A 14,251-nucleotide genomic window follows, 5' to 3' on the forward strand; every position below is an offset into this window, starting at 1 on the left:
ATACAGGATCTGGACGCTATTCAGCCTGTCGCGCATGTTACATAGGAACAAGAGGAGTCCATTCAGCCCCTCGAGCATGATAATATAGGAAGAAGATGAGAACATTCAGCCCCTCGAGCATGTTACAGAGGAACAAGAGAAGTCCATTCAGCCACACGAGCCTGTTACATAGGAACAGGAGTAGACAATTCAGCTCCTCAAACTGTTCTGCCATTCAATTAGATCATGGCTGATCAGTATGTTAACTCCATCTACCCGCCTTGGTTCCTTAATCATCAATACCCTTGACTAACAAAAGTCTATCAATCTCCGTTTTGAAATTTCCGATTGACCCCCAGCCTCAACAGACTTTTGTGGGAGAGAGTTCCAGATTTCTACGACCCTTTGTGTGAAGAAGTGCTTCCTGACATCACCCCTGGACGGCCGAGCTCCAATTTTAAGGTTATGGCCTTTTGTTCTGGACTCCCCCAACAGAGGAAGTAGTTTCTCTCTATCTACCCTATCAAATCCTTTCATCATCTTAAACACCTCAATTCAATCACGCCTTAATCTTCTTTATTCAGGGGAATACAAGGCTAGTCCATGCAACCTGTCCTCATAATTTAACCCCTTTTAGCCACGAGATCATTCTGGTGAATCTGCGCTGCAGCCCTTCCATTGGCAATATATCCTTCCTGAGGTGCAGTGCCCAGAACTGAATGCGGTCCTCCAGATGTGGTCTAACCAGAGCTCTGTACAGCTGGAACATAACTTCCACCCCTTTATATTCCAGCCCTCTTGAAATAAAGGCCGACATTCCATTAGCCTTTTTAATTATTTCTGTAACTGTCCACTAGCTTTTAATGATTTCTGTACTTGGACCCCTAAATCTCTCTGCTCCTCCACAGTTCCGAGCTCCTCACCATTTAGAAAACTCTCTGATCTATCTTTCTTAGATCCGAAGTGGATGACCTCACATTTCCCCACATTGAACTCCATTTGCCACAGTATTGCTCACTCATAATCTCTCAATGTCCTGGGAATTCTTGGTGCCTTTGTTTGGTTGGACAATGCTTTAAATCAGTTCATTATTTTAAAAAGATCACAATTGATTTTTATTTTGTACAGTTTGAACAAGACCATCATTCCCCGATCAGTAAAATATCTATGTTTTTGAGAGAGTGGCGACAGTTCAGAGATAGTTGCCTTTTTGTCTACTTTAATGAAGTGAATGTTTGCTGATTTAAAATCAGCTGTATTTCTAAGCTTGAAAAAGCAGCTCCTCTGTTAGGTGAGGCTTCACTCCCAATGTCTCAGTGTTTCCGCTTGTCCTGATATCAATGTAACATTTGAAGGGCGCCAGGTAATGAACAGTGAAACCCCTTCAGATTATCTCAGCCCACTCGTTCTATCCAGTGCCTAATAGTGCCTGCTCTTCAGAGGGAGACAGATTCACACTACACTAGAGCTTGTTTTAGACTTTAACTGCCAAACAAATTGATGAAACAATAAGAGAACAAACAAAATAGTAGCAGTAAGACAACAGTTTGACTGTAAAGCTCAACCAGATCCTTAATGGAAAAGAAAATAATAAATAATTCACAAATACTATACGAAACTGTGACCGAACTTTCGAACATCCTGGTTCTTTGTTGTCTTTTTATCACAAACTATGGAAGCTGTCGACTTGATTAACATTCTCAGAGATTCCAAACAGACTCACCAGTTTGAAAAAGACAAGGTGAAAAATGGCTTCAAAACAGTGACTGGGAGCCAGTCATTTTAAGCAATGGTTTGTTTAATTCAAAAGAAGCTGCCAATCAAAACTGTACGAGAGGAAATGACCCCGGAGGTTTGAATCTGAATCAAATGTTTGACTTTGTGAGATCCAGCCTGACTTTAATCGGTGCAGCCTGCCTTTAAGAGGTGCAGCCTGCCTTTCAGAGGTTCAGCCTGCCTTTAAGAGGTGCAGCCTGCCTTTCAGATGTTCAGCCTGCCTTTGAGAGGTATGGGCTGCCTTTGAGAGGTGCGGGCTGCCTTTCAGAGGTTCAGCCTGCCTTTAAGAGGTACGGGCTGCCTTTCAGAGGTTCAACCTGCCTTTAAGAGGTGCAGCCTGACTTTAATCGGTGCAGCCTGCCTTTAATCGGTGCAGCCTGCCTTTAAGAGGTGCAGCCTGACTTTAATCGGTACAGGCTGCCTTTAATCGGTGCAGCCTGCCTTTAAGAGGTGCAACCTGCCTTTATGAGGTGCAGCCTGCCTTTAAGAGGTGCCGGCTGCCTTTCAGAGGTGCAGCCTGCCTTTAAGAGGTGCGGGCTGCCTTTAAGAGGTGCAGCCTGCCTTTCAGAGGTGCGGCCTGCCTTTCAGAGGTGCGGCCTGCCTTGAAGAGGTGCGGGCTGCCTTTTCGAGGCGCTCACCACTCACGCAATATCAGGGCCCCCCTGCTGGTGAGAAGCCGCTCAACAGCACAGCCAGGCCTGACTGCTCGCAGGAATCAGGTAAATCACCAGGCAGCACCAATCTCACGGACTGTCTGCATCTCAACGACCGGGTGCAGGTTAATCACTCGGGGGTTAATCGCCCCCCGCGCCCGGATTCGGGGGTTATCGAATTTAACCCCGTACATTTCTTTATATATATTTTACATAGAATACAGCACGGCACAGAAACAGGCCATTCAGCCCATCTGGGTAAAGAAATTCCCCTGAATTTCTTATTTGACAACAACAACAAATTGTTGAATATATGGTATAATATAATATATAATAGAATTATACAGTGACATATATTTTACATTGAATGTACAGTACAACAGAGTATAGTACAGAGGCCATTCAGCCCGATTTCTATTTCTATTTTACAACATTTGCTTGTATATATAAAATATTTATCTTTTGAGATATATATATATATATATATATAGCATTGAATACTGCACGGCACAGAAAGAGGCCATTCGGCCCATCTGTGTAAGGAAGTCTCTCCGGGATTCCCTGTTTTCCCACAACATCATAACAACATTATCTATATTTGTATACTACATAGAATTACATCGAATGTACAGCAGAGAAACAGAGGTCATTCGGCCCAACTGGGTAAATAAATATCCCATAGAGTCCCCACAGTGATTATTGATCCCACAGTGCACCCAGTGATAGTGCCCCATTGATCCACAGTGTCACAGTGATCCACAGTGCACCCAGTGATCGCAGAGTGACCCAGTGACCCCCACAGTGCACCCAGTGTTACTGCCCCAGTCTTGCACAGCGTCCCAGTGATCCACATTGTCCCAGTAATCCGCAGAGAACCCAGTGATCGCACAGTGATCGCAGAGTGACCCAGTGACCCCACAGTACACCCAGTGATAGTGCCCCATTGATCCACAGTGTCCCAGTGATCCACAGTGCACCCAGTGATCGCACAGTGATCGCAGAGTGACCCAGTGACCCCCACAGTACACCCAGTGTTATGCCACAGTCATGCACAGTATCCCAGTGATCCACATTGTCCCAGTGATCCACATTGAACCCAGTGATCCCACAGTGATCGCAGAGTGACCCAGTGATCCTCCTGCACACCCAGTGATAATGTCACAGTGCTCCCAAAGTGATCCCAGTGATCCCACAGTGCACCCAGAGGTCCCAGTATCCAAACTGAATTTGTGTAAATGTTTGAGAGACTTTCATGTGTATATAAAATAAGATATATATATATATATATATATATGTATATAATATTTCTATATTACATAGAATGGGTAAAGTAGTTTCTCCTGTCACCCCATGAAGCTGAAACAAAATGGCCGCCAGTGCCCCAGTGAACCTGCAGTATCCCAGTGATCCCACAGCAACCCGTGATCCCACAGTGCTCCCAGTGATCCCACAGTGACCCAGGCAAAACTCACGTGAGCCACATTGAGTGCAGCCTGGGATGAAGGCCTCGGTCAGTCCCCTGTGGAGAGAAAGCTTCATGTCCAAGGATTCCTCCTCCTCCCAAAAATTCTCTTTCCACATCTTCATGTTACAGCATTTCCACAAAAAAATATCCTCTGTAGGGAGAGAGAGGTGGTGAAAAGGAATTGATTAAAAATAAAGCAAGTGATTGAAAGGGCACAGCAAGAGCCCAGAGCTCCCTCACACTCACTCATTCACACACATTCACACTCACTCACTCACTCACTCCATTACATAGGCAGGCAATCTCTCACCAAACACCACTGACAAAGAAACTCCCCAGTTACAAATCAGAGAATCTAAAGAAAAAGAGAGAAAAGTTGGGAGAGAGAGAGAGAGACAGAAAGACACTCAGGGCAGGCTGAAGAGCACAAGTTGCTTCTCTCTCTCTCTCTAATACAAGTTTGCAGGGTTTTCTCTACTGCTTTGAAATTCACTCCCTCACTCACCCACTCCCTCTCACCTCTCCCCTAAAAGGTTCTGGTCTGTCTGTCTGCCCTGGTTAGTGTTTTCTGCATGGTCCACATTACCCCTGTGCTCATTTTCTCTTCTGTTCCTGGAGCAGGCGACAAAACCCTGGGCATTTTTTGCTACTTCGCCCTTTATGTTGCAGTTTGCAAAGGTGAACGAACTTTACCTTTGTTCTTTTCTCTTGTTTTAATAAGCAATAGACAAAAAGCCTGTAGTTTGTGGTCAACTTACAGTTAGTGGCTTTTTCCAATCTGCCAAAGAGTTCAAACAAATTCATGACGTATAAAAGAGCCAAAGCAAAAAGGTGTTTTTAAAAAAAACTAATACACAGCATGATCCCTCACTCAGTTACAGGGACAATCTCTCAGCAACATTCATGTACGCACAAGCAAAGCCCAGTTTATAAAGGAGAAGAATCTAAAGAGTAAAAGATTGAGAGACAATCATTTGCAACTAAATTTGCACATACACATATATATGTATTTCCATTATACACCTACTATTACAAAGCCTCCAAAAGGGCTGTGGGGGAAAAGCAGAACGGGAAATGGGACGAATTGGATAGCGCTTTCAAAGAGCTGGCAAAAGCATGGTGGGCTGAATGGACTCCCTCTTGCATTGTACCCATAATGAAACCATGAATCGATGAACAATAATTTCAACGCCGTGAACGTGAAACAAAATGGACATGATTAAGGCGACAATCTTACTGAGGGGTAAGGCGGCCAACTGACTGGGGGTGCAAGATGGTCATATTGAACAAATTCGCCGCCATGAAGCTTAAAGAAAATGGCCGCGCTGATCCTGAAACTGAATGGCCATCAATAAGGCATCCATCTTACTGAGGGGCAAGGTGGAGCTTGTTCTGGTGAGAGATACGGAAAGGGTTTATTTCGTGTTCTTGTTAAATCACAGTTGCACTATCGTTAAAGATACAAACTGAGTGAGACTGGTACTAGCTGGTGTTTAACACAAAGACAGCGTGCAGTGAGGGAATTAAACACAAAAATGTGAACTTCTGCAAAAAAGTGGATTAACATTTGGTTATTTGGACGTAATGGTGACAGAGAAGGAGAGACCAGACATACGGAAGAAAGGACCAATTCGCCATTTCGTGTAGAGAATGTAATTCTAGCTTCTGTTAAATAATTCAGAGTAAAATTGGACTAAATCTGAATGTGGTTCTCATCTGGGATTTAATTCATTTCTCCATTCTTCATATTTTTCTTTAATCTGAAACAATAACAGTATTTGTAACAGTAACAGGTCAGGAGAGTGCTGAGGGACCCTGTCCAGTTTAGTAACACAGCAGAAGGGGTAAGAGTACATTGTGAATTAATACAGAATCCAGCAGCTCACTGGGAAAGTTACACATGGTCCAGATGGAGGAGCAAAAAGGTACAAAGTGAATTTACACTTTAATTTGGGGCAATGACTTTTTGTCTCCACGATGTTTAATTTTATTTGAAATAATGGGCTCTTTATCCTAAAGAAACTTTAGGCACAAACCATGGCTTTATGAACAAGACAATCATTTATTATTATTATTAATTTACAAGAAAAATTGAGATTACAATTTAATCAACATCTTTGGTTTACGCCAGATTTAGAATTGCTTCAACAACAATAAAACAACACACTCTGAATTCCCAAAATACGTAACTGTTTGGAAATCAAATATCTATCTTAGACTGATCCCATAACAACAGTTATATCCTCATGGTTGGTTCAATCTTGCCGGGAAAATTCCAGGTATTTTGATGGATACCGTTGTAGTGTAGTGTGACTTTCTCTTGTATCCAGGTCATCTGCTTCACAGGCAATCTGTAAACCTGCATCGAGGCATCAAGCTGGGAGGTAGCGAGCAGTCAGGAAGATTCCAGGTGAGGTGGTGCTGCCAGGAAGTGAAAGGTGAGGTTGGAGCAGTCGTGGTGGATCTGTGTCTCTCTCCAATCAACGTCTGCCCAGATTTTAAAGACCTTTTGAACAAAGAATCACACCTCTGGGACGGTGGGTTATCAACAATTGGTTCAGACAAATATAACCCACGATTGATTGACACTTCACTTGTTGTCTCTCAGTGTCCACAACGTAACCAAGTTAAGTCGGCAGGTGTTCAAACGACCTCGAGCCCTCCTTGAATCGTTCTTGTTGCTATGGCGATCTATCCTCTGCTGTGTGATCTTTTACAATGTGTCATTAACAATCCTTTTAACAGTCCTTCCTCCTTTTAATCATCCTTTTCCTTCAGACATGCTGAAGCTGATTTAATTTCAGCCTTTCGTTTATCAGATGATTTTTTACTGCACAGAGCAGCTGGGAAACTCCTGCAGTAAGTAATGGTCAGGGTCAGGTACACAAGACTGAGTGAATTTATTGTGGGGCATCCCGGCATCACCTCTCTCATTGTTTCTCTCTGTGGATCTACTTTTCCCTTTTCACCTGTCTTTGTTCTATTCTGTTTGTTTTTCACTCTCTCCAGCTCTACTTCTGTCTCCTTCTTTCTCTCCGGTTCCATTTGACTTCTCGATCTCTTCTTTCCATCTGTTTCAGTATTTCATTCCATCTCTCTCAGTCTCCATTTTAATCTTTGTATTTCTCCCATCTCTCCTGTTTTCTATTATTCTCCTTGCTTTCTGTTCCTATTTCTCTCTTTCTCTTACTGTCTTTTTATGTCTGACACTCTCCTGCTCTGCCTCACTCTCAGTCTCTAGTTATTTTGAATTGATTTCTTCCATCTAATTACCTCTCCGCTCCGATCACTTTATTATCATTTGTCAGTGTTTCACTCTCGTTCCATCCATATTTGTGTTGTCTCTCTCTCATTATAATATATGCTTTTTTTCTCTCTTTATTTTTATCTCCAATCTAAATAACCTACTCCTTGTTTCTCTTCGTCTCCGAGTAACTCTGTCTCTGCCCCTCTTTGTTTCTGCACTTTTGTAATTGGTACATTTCTTTTGTCCTTGTGTTCTCTCTCCCTCCGTCTCCCTCTCTCTGTCTCTCTCTCTCTCTGCCCTCCCTGTCTCTCCCTCTCTCTTTCTCTCTGTCTCTCTCTCTCTGCCCTCCCTCTCTCTTTCTCTCTGTCTCTCTCTCCCTGCCTCTCTCTTTGTGTCTCTCTCTGTCACATTCTCTGTCTCTCTCTCCCTCTCTCCCCCTCTGTCTCTCTTTCTCTGTTTTCCTCTCTCTGTCTCTCTCTAATTGCCTATCCCTCTCTTTCCCTCTTTCGAGCACCCTCTCTCCATCTTTCACTCTTTCTCTCTCTCCCTCTCTCTGTCCCTCTCTAATTGCCTCTCCCTTTCTCTCCCTCCTTCTAGCTCCTTCTCTCTTTCTTTCACTCTCTCTCTCTCTCCCGCTCTCCCCCTCCACACTATCTCTGTCCCTCTTTCTCTGTCTCTCACGCTCTCTCTCTCTGTCTCCCGTCTCTCTCTCCGTCTCTCCCTTCCTCTCTCCCTCTCTCTCACAATTTATGTGGAGTACACACATTCTGAACAGGGCCACAGAAGTGACTTTGATTTCCAGCTTTGCCCATTTTGCCTTGCGGTCAGTTAATTAAAGTCCAGCTGAGCTCTTTGGTGCCGCTATTTTGAGCAACAATTCACGTGTTGTCTGCAAAGCAAATGCTGCCTCAATAGGTCAGATTATCAATAAAATATAATCTTCGAATCAGATTTAAGATCATTTAATGGCTCTGTGCTGCTAATATAAAATGTACTTTCCATCCCCTGGGAAGTGTAGGGGATGGAGAATGAAATGGGATTTAGTTCTAGTGCTTGAAACCCTTCTGTTCTTTCTATGATTTCACCAATTTAATAATTAGATTGAGTGGGTATTTCACCGCGTTCTTCAGCTCCTCTCTGAATTTAGTCTGGGTGAGGACATAAATACACGTGTTTGTGCAGGAACTGAGAAGCTGCAGCATCTTTGCTGTCTGTTGTGTGATATAAACAGGGTCAGTGTAGGAGTAAAAATTCCGAATGTCTGCAATTCGCACATAAATGAAAAATACAACCCATGTCAGCCACAACAGTACAAAACTGCCCGATATACTGAAGAGTAAAATGATGGATTTCTTTCGGTTCTCCATCTCTGGATCACTCTGATTCTCTCCATTGCTGCGGCCCCGGAGTCCCATGCGGACTCGACTGGACACTAAAATACGTCTGACAGTCAGAACATTGAACAGTAAAATCAGACAGAACGGGACACAAGGGGTTAAAATGAGGTGAAACATGTCAAATGCGGTCCATGCGGGGGAAGTACGGAAGCTCAGTTTAGTCATACAAAACCAGGGAACATTATCAATTATATCGTAAGGTTCATATATAAAGTACCAGAGGACACTCTCCAAACAGCCCAGCACACTCACTGTTCCCAGAACCACAGCCGCCGTTCTCTCGGTGCAATATATAGTTTTCAGCTTCTCACAACAAATGGCCACAAATCGATCAAAGGTGAAAGCGACTGTGAACCAGACAGAAACATTCGCGGTTACATAACACAAGAATATAACAAAACTACACACGGGAGTGATGTGCAGGAATGACCATGAGAGATACAGCTCATTAATCCATCTCAATATCGGATCAGCGATAACGACCATGAGATCGGCCACTGCCATTCCCACCAGGTAGACACTGATACATTTGGAGAGACCGCACTTTCCTCGGGACAGGATCACAATCGCCACCAAGTTAACTGTAAGAGAGAGAAAAGGAATCAGAGAAATTACTGATCAGACCTGGAGCCAAAGCAGCAGATTGAGATGATCTGGGGTGAAATTTCCAGCTTTGTTGCTGCATCGAAGGGTGGAAAGTGATTGATTGACCTGGGCAGTGCTTTCGGGCAGAGATATGTTTTTAAACACAATGATCAATAATGAATTGGGAGATGGATACAGAAAGTGAATAAATGAGCACCGGGTCGAGTGGAAGGGCTGAGTGAGGGTGCAGTGCCTTGGGGAAGGGAGAAGGGGTTTTACACACCGGGAATACAGTGGATTAAACCGGGTTTGGGCTCCAGACGGACGAGGAAAGAGAGGGGAAAGGCCGTGAATGTGAGGGGACAGGGGGAGGTGCAGCTGCTTTGTTGTTCTGGGTTAAGTGAGCCGACAGGGGCAGGCACTAAATGGGAAAGGCAGTTGGAGACCGAGCCAGTGAGTGAGATTGGGAGGGAGGCAAGGAAAAGGATATGTAAGAGCTGGAGGGGAGTCAGGAGCAGATGGTTTGGGAAAGTGGACAAACTGAAGTAAGGGATGAGGAGACAGAGGATAAAATGCAGTGGGAGGAGAGGCTGGGATTCGGAGAGAGAGAGACTGCAGCAGAGTGTTCGAGGCAATCAAATATATAGCTCCAACTTACACAATCCAACTAATACATTCAACAGTTCATTTCTGTGGTTATTGATGTCAGGGAACCTGTGTTGGGTGTAAAATATGTTCAATAAATATACTTTGTACCTTCAATTGAAATTAAATAGATATTTATTAATTAAATCAACCCAGTTGTTTATTGAATTCAGCCGAGCTTTAAAAACAGAGTATCCGAATGATTCATTACGATCAAGAAATTACTGATTGTGTTCTTGAAGTAAGTTTTCATTATGTTTAATTTTAAGTTGGAAAACAAGGAACATTCACAAAAACAGACTGAGGACCTGACAGGGATATAAACATGAGGAGCGAGTCCCACAATAAAAACTCACCCAATCTGACCACTTCATAATAACACCTTCAAATCACATTTTCGATGTTTAATTGTACTGGAAGTTTCAGCAGTTCATTCTGATGAATTATTCACACCACAGCCTCTCGCTTTCCCTCTCAGTCACCCTCTCTATCACTCACTCTACTCCCTATCTCAAGTCCATTTTCATATCCGATTAAATCCTATCATCCTGTGCCTGCATTCTGTTCACCAGCCCCGTGTTCCACCGATCCTATTCTCAGTGTTAGTTTGTTCAATAGTGAAGCCTTTGTGGAATAGTTTAATATTTCCACAGATCATCCAATTCTCCACCTGTTCACCTACACTGTTCACTTCATCTACAAATCATGGAATAAACAGAATCGAATCCCTCTCCCAGGCAGATCTCACAATAATTGAGATTCCTTCTCCAGTAATTATAAAGTAAAGGGACAGATGGCGGGATTGTTCAATTTACAAAACACCAACATCATACTTATAACCTACAGGTACATAGAAGGGCTGCTGATTCCAACAGGGACAGTGTAAATTGAGACCACAAAACATCAAAACATTTCATTTTACAGTGAAGTCCAGTGACAGTCAGTGAATTCATCCACAGTGAAGCAGAGAAGGAGATGTGAAAGAGTCAGCAGAAAACTCAGTTCAGTAACCAGACATCTGAAGCGGCGTCAGATACACACATAATGAAATAATATTTCATAACAGTGATCACCAATAAATACATTGAAATCTCAGTTAAACTGAAGCATGTTATTGGGGAGGGAGGACATTGCGCTGCCTCCTTGTAACACTGAGACCGTGAGCTGTCTCATTATCAATCACTGAAAACACATTGATGAAAACATATTCCAGGACAGGTTAGTTCCACAACAAGAAACTGTTATCATCTCCTGATGGTCTGATACCAACTCTTAGCCCAGACACCTGATTCCAATACATTCAGTACAGGGAATAATCCTGTAACAATGCCAGGGTTGGATCGACAAATTCATGACAGATATAATGCAGCGCCTCAATACCGAAAGAGCAGAGACTTAACACATTCCATCATTCAACCAATAGAACAGAACAAGTGACTGTGTAAAATATGTCGGGACAAAAAACAATTTGCCAAGTACAGCAGCAGAGTTAACACCGATTTACACCTTTAACAGATGAGATAACGGCTTACCCGGAACTCCAATGGCTGCAAGAACAGGATAATAAATACGTTGTATCTGATAGATTACTGGATCTTCCATTTCTGTGAGAAGCACTGACTTCTGTTGGTCTGGAAACCACAGCTCCAGCAGGCACTCTGAGCTGATCCATTCCAACAAGCCCTGATTTATACAGGGGCTAAGTCTCCACTGACACGGTTATACTCCTGATCATTGCTATTAGTTACAGTCACTTTAACAAACACATTACATCAGCAGCTTTGACTCCGATGCAAATAATGTGGTGAATAAAACACAAACATCTCAAAGTCCAGGTTATTACTTAATCAGACCTCTCTCAGGAATAAAGTTTAAATCTGATCTCATACAGGACTGATCCAACAATAATAAACGGCTGCATTTGCAGCTTCTTTATAACTGCATTGACCATGTTCACTCCTGGTGTTTCATTTATAATTTAGACAGATGTCTCCGCAGTGTGCACTGAACCCAGGGACACAGCAGACCCGTTTCACTCTGTTCCTGCAGTTTCCCAGTCAAAATATGAATTGTGAGTCTCTGACACGAGGACAGTTAAAGGGCAGGTTGAGGATTGCAGCCTAGAAATGACTGTGGGTGATATTAGGGGACGGACACTGAACGTGTCCCATTGACATTCCTCTCTCCGCTATTTTACTGCAGATGTTTACCCGTTTATTCTACATTGGTTAACGGCTCCAGTAAAATTGGTCCCGTGTAAAACCGAGCTCAGCTCATGACCCCTTTTCACCTCCATCACAAAGGCCCCGTAATTCCCTCACCGCCTCCATTCCTTCCTCAGCCCATTGCCATTGAAACCCTCATCAATGTCTCTGTCCCCTCCAGACTCCATTCCTCCAATGCACTCCTGACCGGCCACCCAATCCCCACCTTCTATAAACGTGAGCTCGTCCAAAACTCTTGTCCGTGTCCAACCAGCACCAGGTCCTGCTCGGCCTCACTGACCCTCACTGGCTCCCAGTTCCATATCACTTAAATTTAAAATTCTCATCCTTGGGTTTAAAACCCTCCATAGCCCACCCCTCCCCATTTCCATACCTACAGACAACTCACCCGTCACCATCTCATTCATCGGACACTGGCCTCTTTTGCTGGGACTCCCCTCACTTGGTTCCACTCACCTATCTGATCATAGCCAGGAGAAGCTTCTCTTCCCACCCTATCACCGTTATCTCTGATGTTACCAAAGGTTCAATCCTTGGCTCCCTCCTCTTCCTCATCTACATGCTGCCCTTTGGTGACACAGTCCACAGACACGGACCAGCTTTCAGATGGACGCTGACGAAACTACCGCCTCTCTTGACCCTTCCAATATCTTTGTGTTGTCAGGTCCACATTCTGTTTTCGATGAGCCGCCAGTTCCTCCAGTTAAAAATTGGGAAGTCATGAACTTTGCCAGGGATTCCATCCTCACCCCTGGTTTTTTTGATTGGTGAGTCACTCACCAACCACTCAAGCCCTTACTGACTTGCTTTGGATTCCAATCTCCTCAGCCTTTAGTTTATTTTTATTCTTTCTCACACTTGAATCCATCAGGGTCTCACCCCTCCCTATCTCTATAAACTACCAGTTCCGACAGCCCCTCCCAAACATTCTGCTCCTCCACCTCTGGCCGCTTGTGCATCTGCAGTCCATTTGTCCCACTTCTGACAGTCGTGCCTTCAGCCATATCCACGCTCCTGAATGCCCACCCTCAGCCCCTCCATCTCCATTCCTCCTTTCACGTGTCAGACGTGGCTCAGTGGTCGCAGTCTCCCCTGTGAGATAGAAGTCTGTGCATTGAAGTCTAATTCCAGAGACTTGAACATATAATCCCGGCTGACACTGCAGTGCAGTCCTGAGGGAGCACTCGACTATCGGAGGGTCACTACTGAGGGAGCACATTACTCTCGGAGGGTCAGTATTGAGGGAGCACATTACTCTCGGAGGGTCAGTACTGAGGGAGCACATTACTCTCGGAGGGTCAGTACTGAGGGAGCACAGTACTCTCGGAGGGTCAGTACTGAGGGAGTGCTGTATTGTTGGAGGGTCAATATTGAGGCAGCACAGTACTGTCTGAGGGTCAGCAGTGAGGGAGTGCTGCACTGTCGGAGGGTCGGCACCGAGGGACTGGCGCACTGCTGGATGGTCAGTGCTAAAAGAGCGCAGTACTGTCGGATGGGCAGTACTCTGGGAGCGCTGTCCTGTCGATGGTGTCGACGGTAGGATACTTTAAGCCGAGGGCTCATCTGCCCTCTCAGGTAGATGTAAAAGATCCCACAGCAATATTCGAAAATGAGCAGGGGAGTTCCTTCCAGTGTCCTGGCCAATATTTACCCTTCAACCAATGTTTATAAAACCGACTTTCTGGACATTTATCTCATTGCAGTGTGTGGGAGCTTGATACGTGCAAATTGGCTGCCACGTTTCCTACATTAACACAGCGACTACTCTTAACAATGTACTTCATTGACTGATTAGGGACGTCCCGAGGTCAAGAACGGCGCTGGAGAAAAGCAAGTTCTTTTCTTTTTCAGACCTTCCAAGAAACCCATCTCTTGCTTCAAGCTTTTGCCGTCCTTCCTACTATTTCCTTCCTTGGTCAGGAGTCGTCGAAATTCTACTCTTGAAAACCAATCATATCCCCTCCGATTCTCCATTTACTTCTGCTCATTTTACACCCTCCTTAAACCCACTCTTTGACCAAGGTTTTCGCCAGTCCTCCTGACACCTTCTTATTCCTTTTACTTCTCCGTGAATCCGCTTGGGAATGTTTATTCCATTCAAGGCAGTCTGGGAATGCAAGTTGTTGTTAACTTTCATTGGAATGTGTTCATTAGTTGTCTACTGTATGAGGAAAAGTAGTTTCTGGGATCATATTCTTGTACCAGAAAGAGATTTATATCAGAGACAGACTTGCTCACATAAATAAACATTGGAAACTGCTCGTGGACACCGTTTTGTT

This window comes from Heptranchias perlo, unplaced genomic scaffold, assembly GCF_035084215.1.
Source record: "Heptranchias perlo isolate sHepPer1 unplaced genomic scaffold, sHepPer1.hap1 HAP1_SCAFFOLD_63, whole genome shotgun sequence".
Classification (NCBI taxonomy): domain Eukaryota; kingdom Metazoa; phylum Chordata; class Chondrichthyes; order Hexanchiformes; family Hexanchidae; genus Heptranchias; species Heptranchias perlo.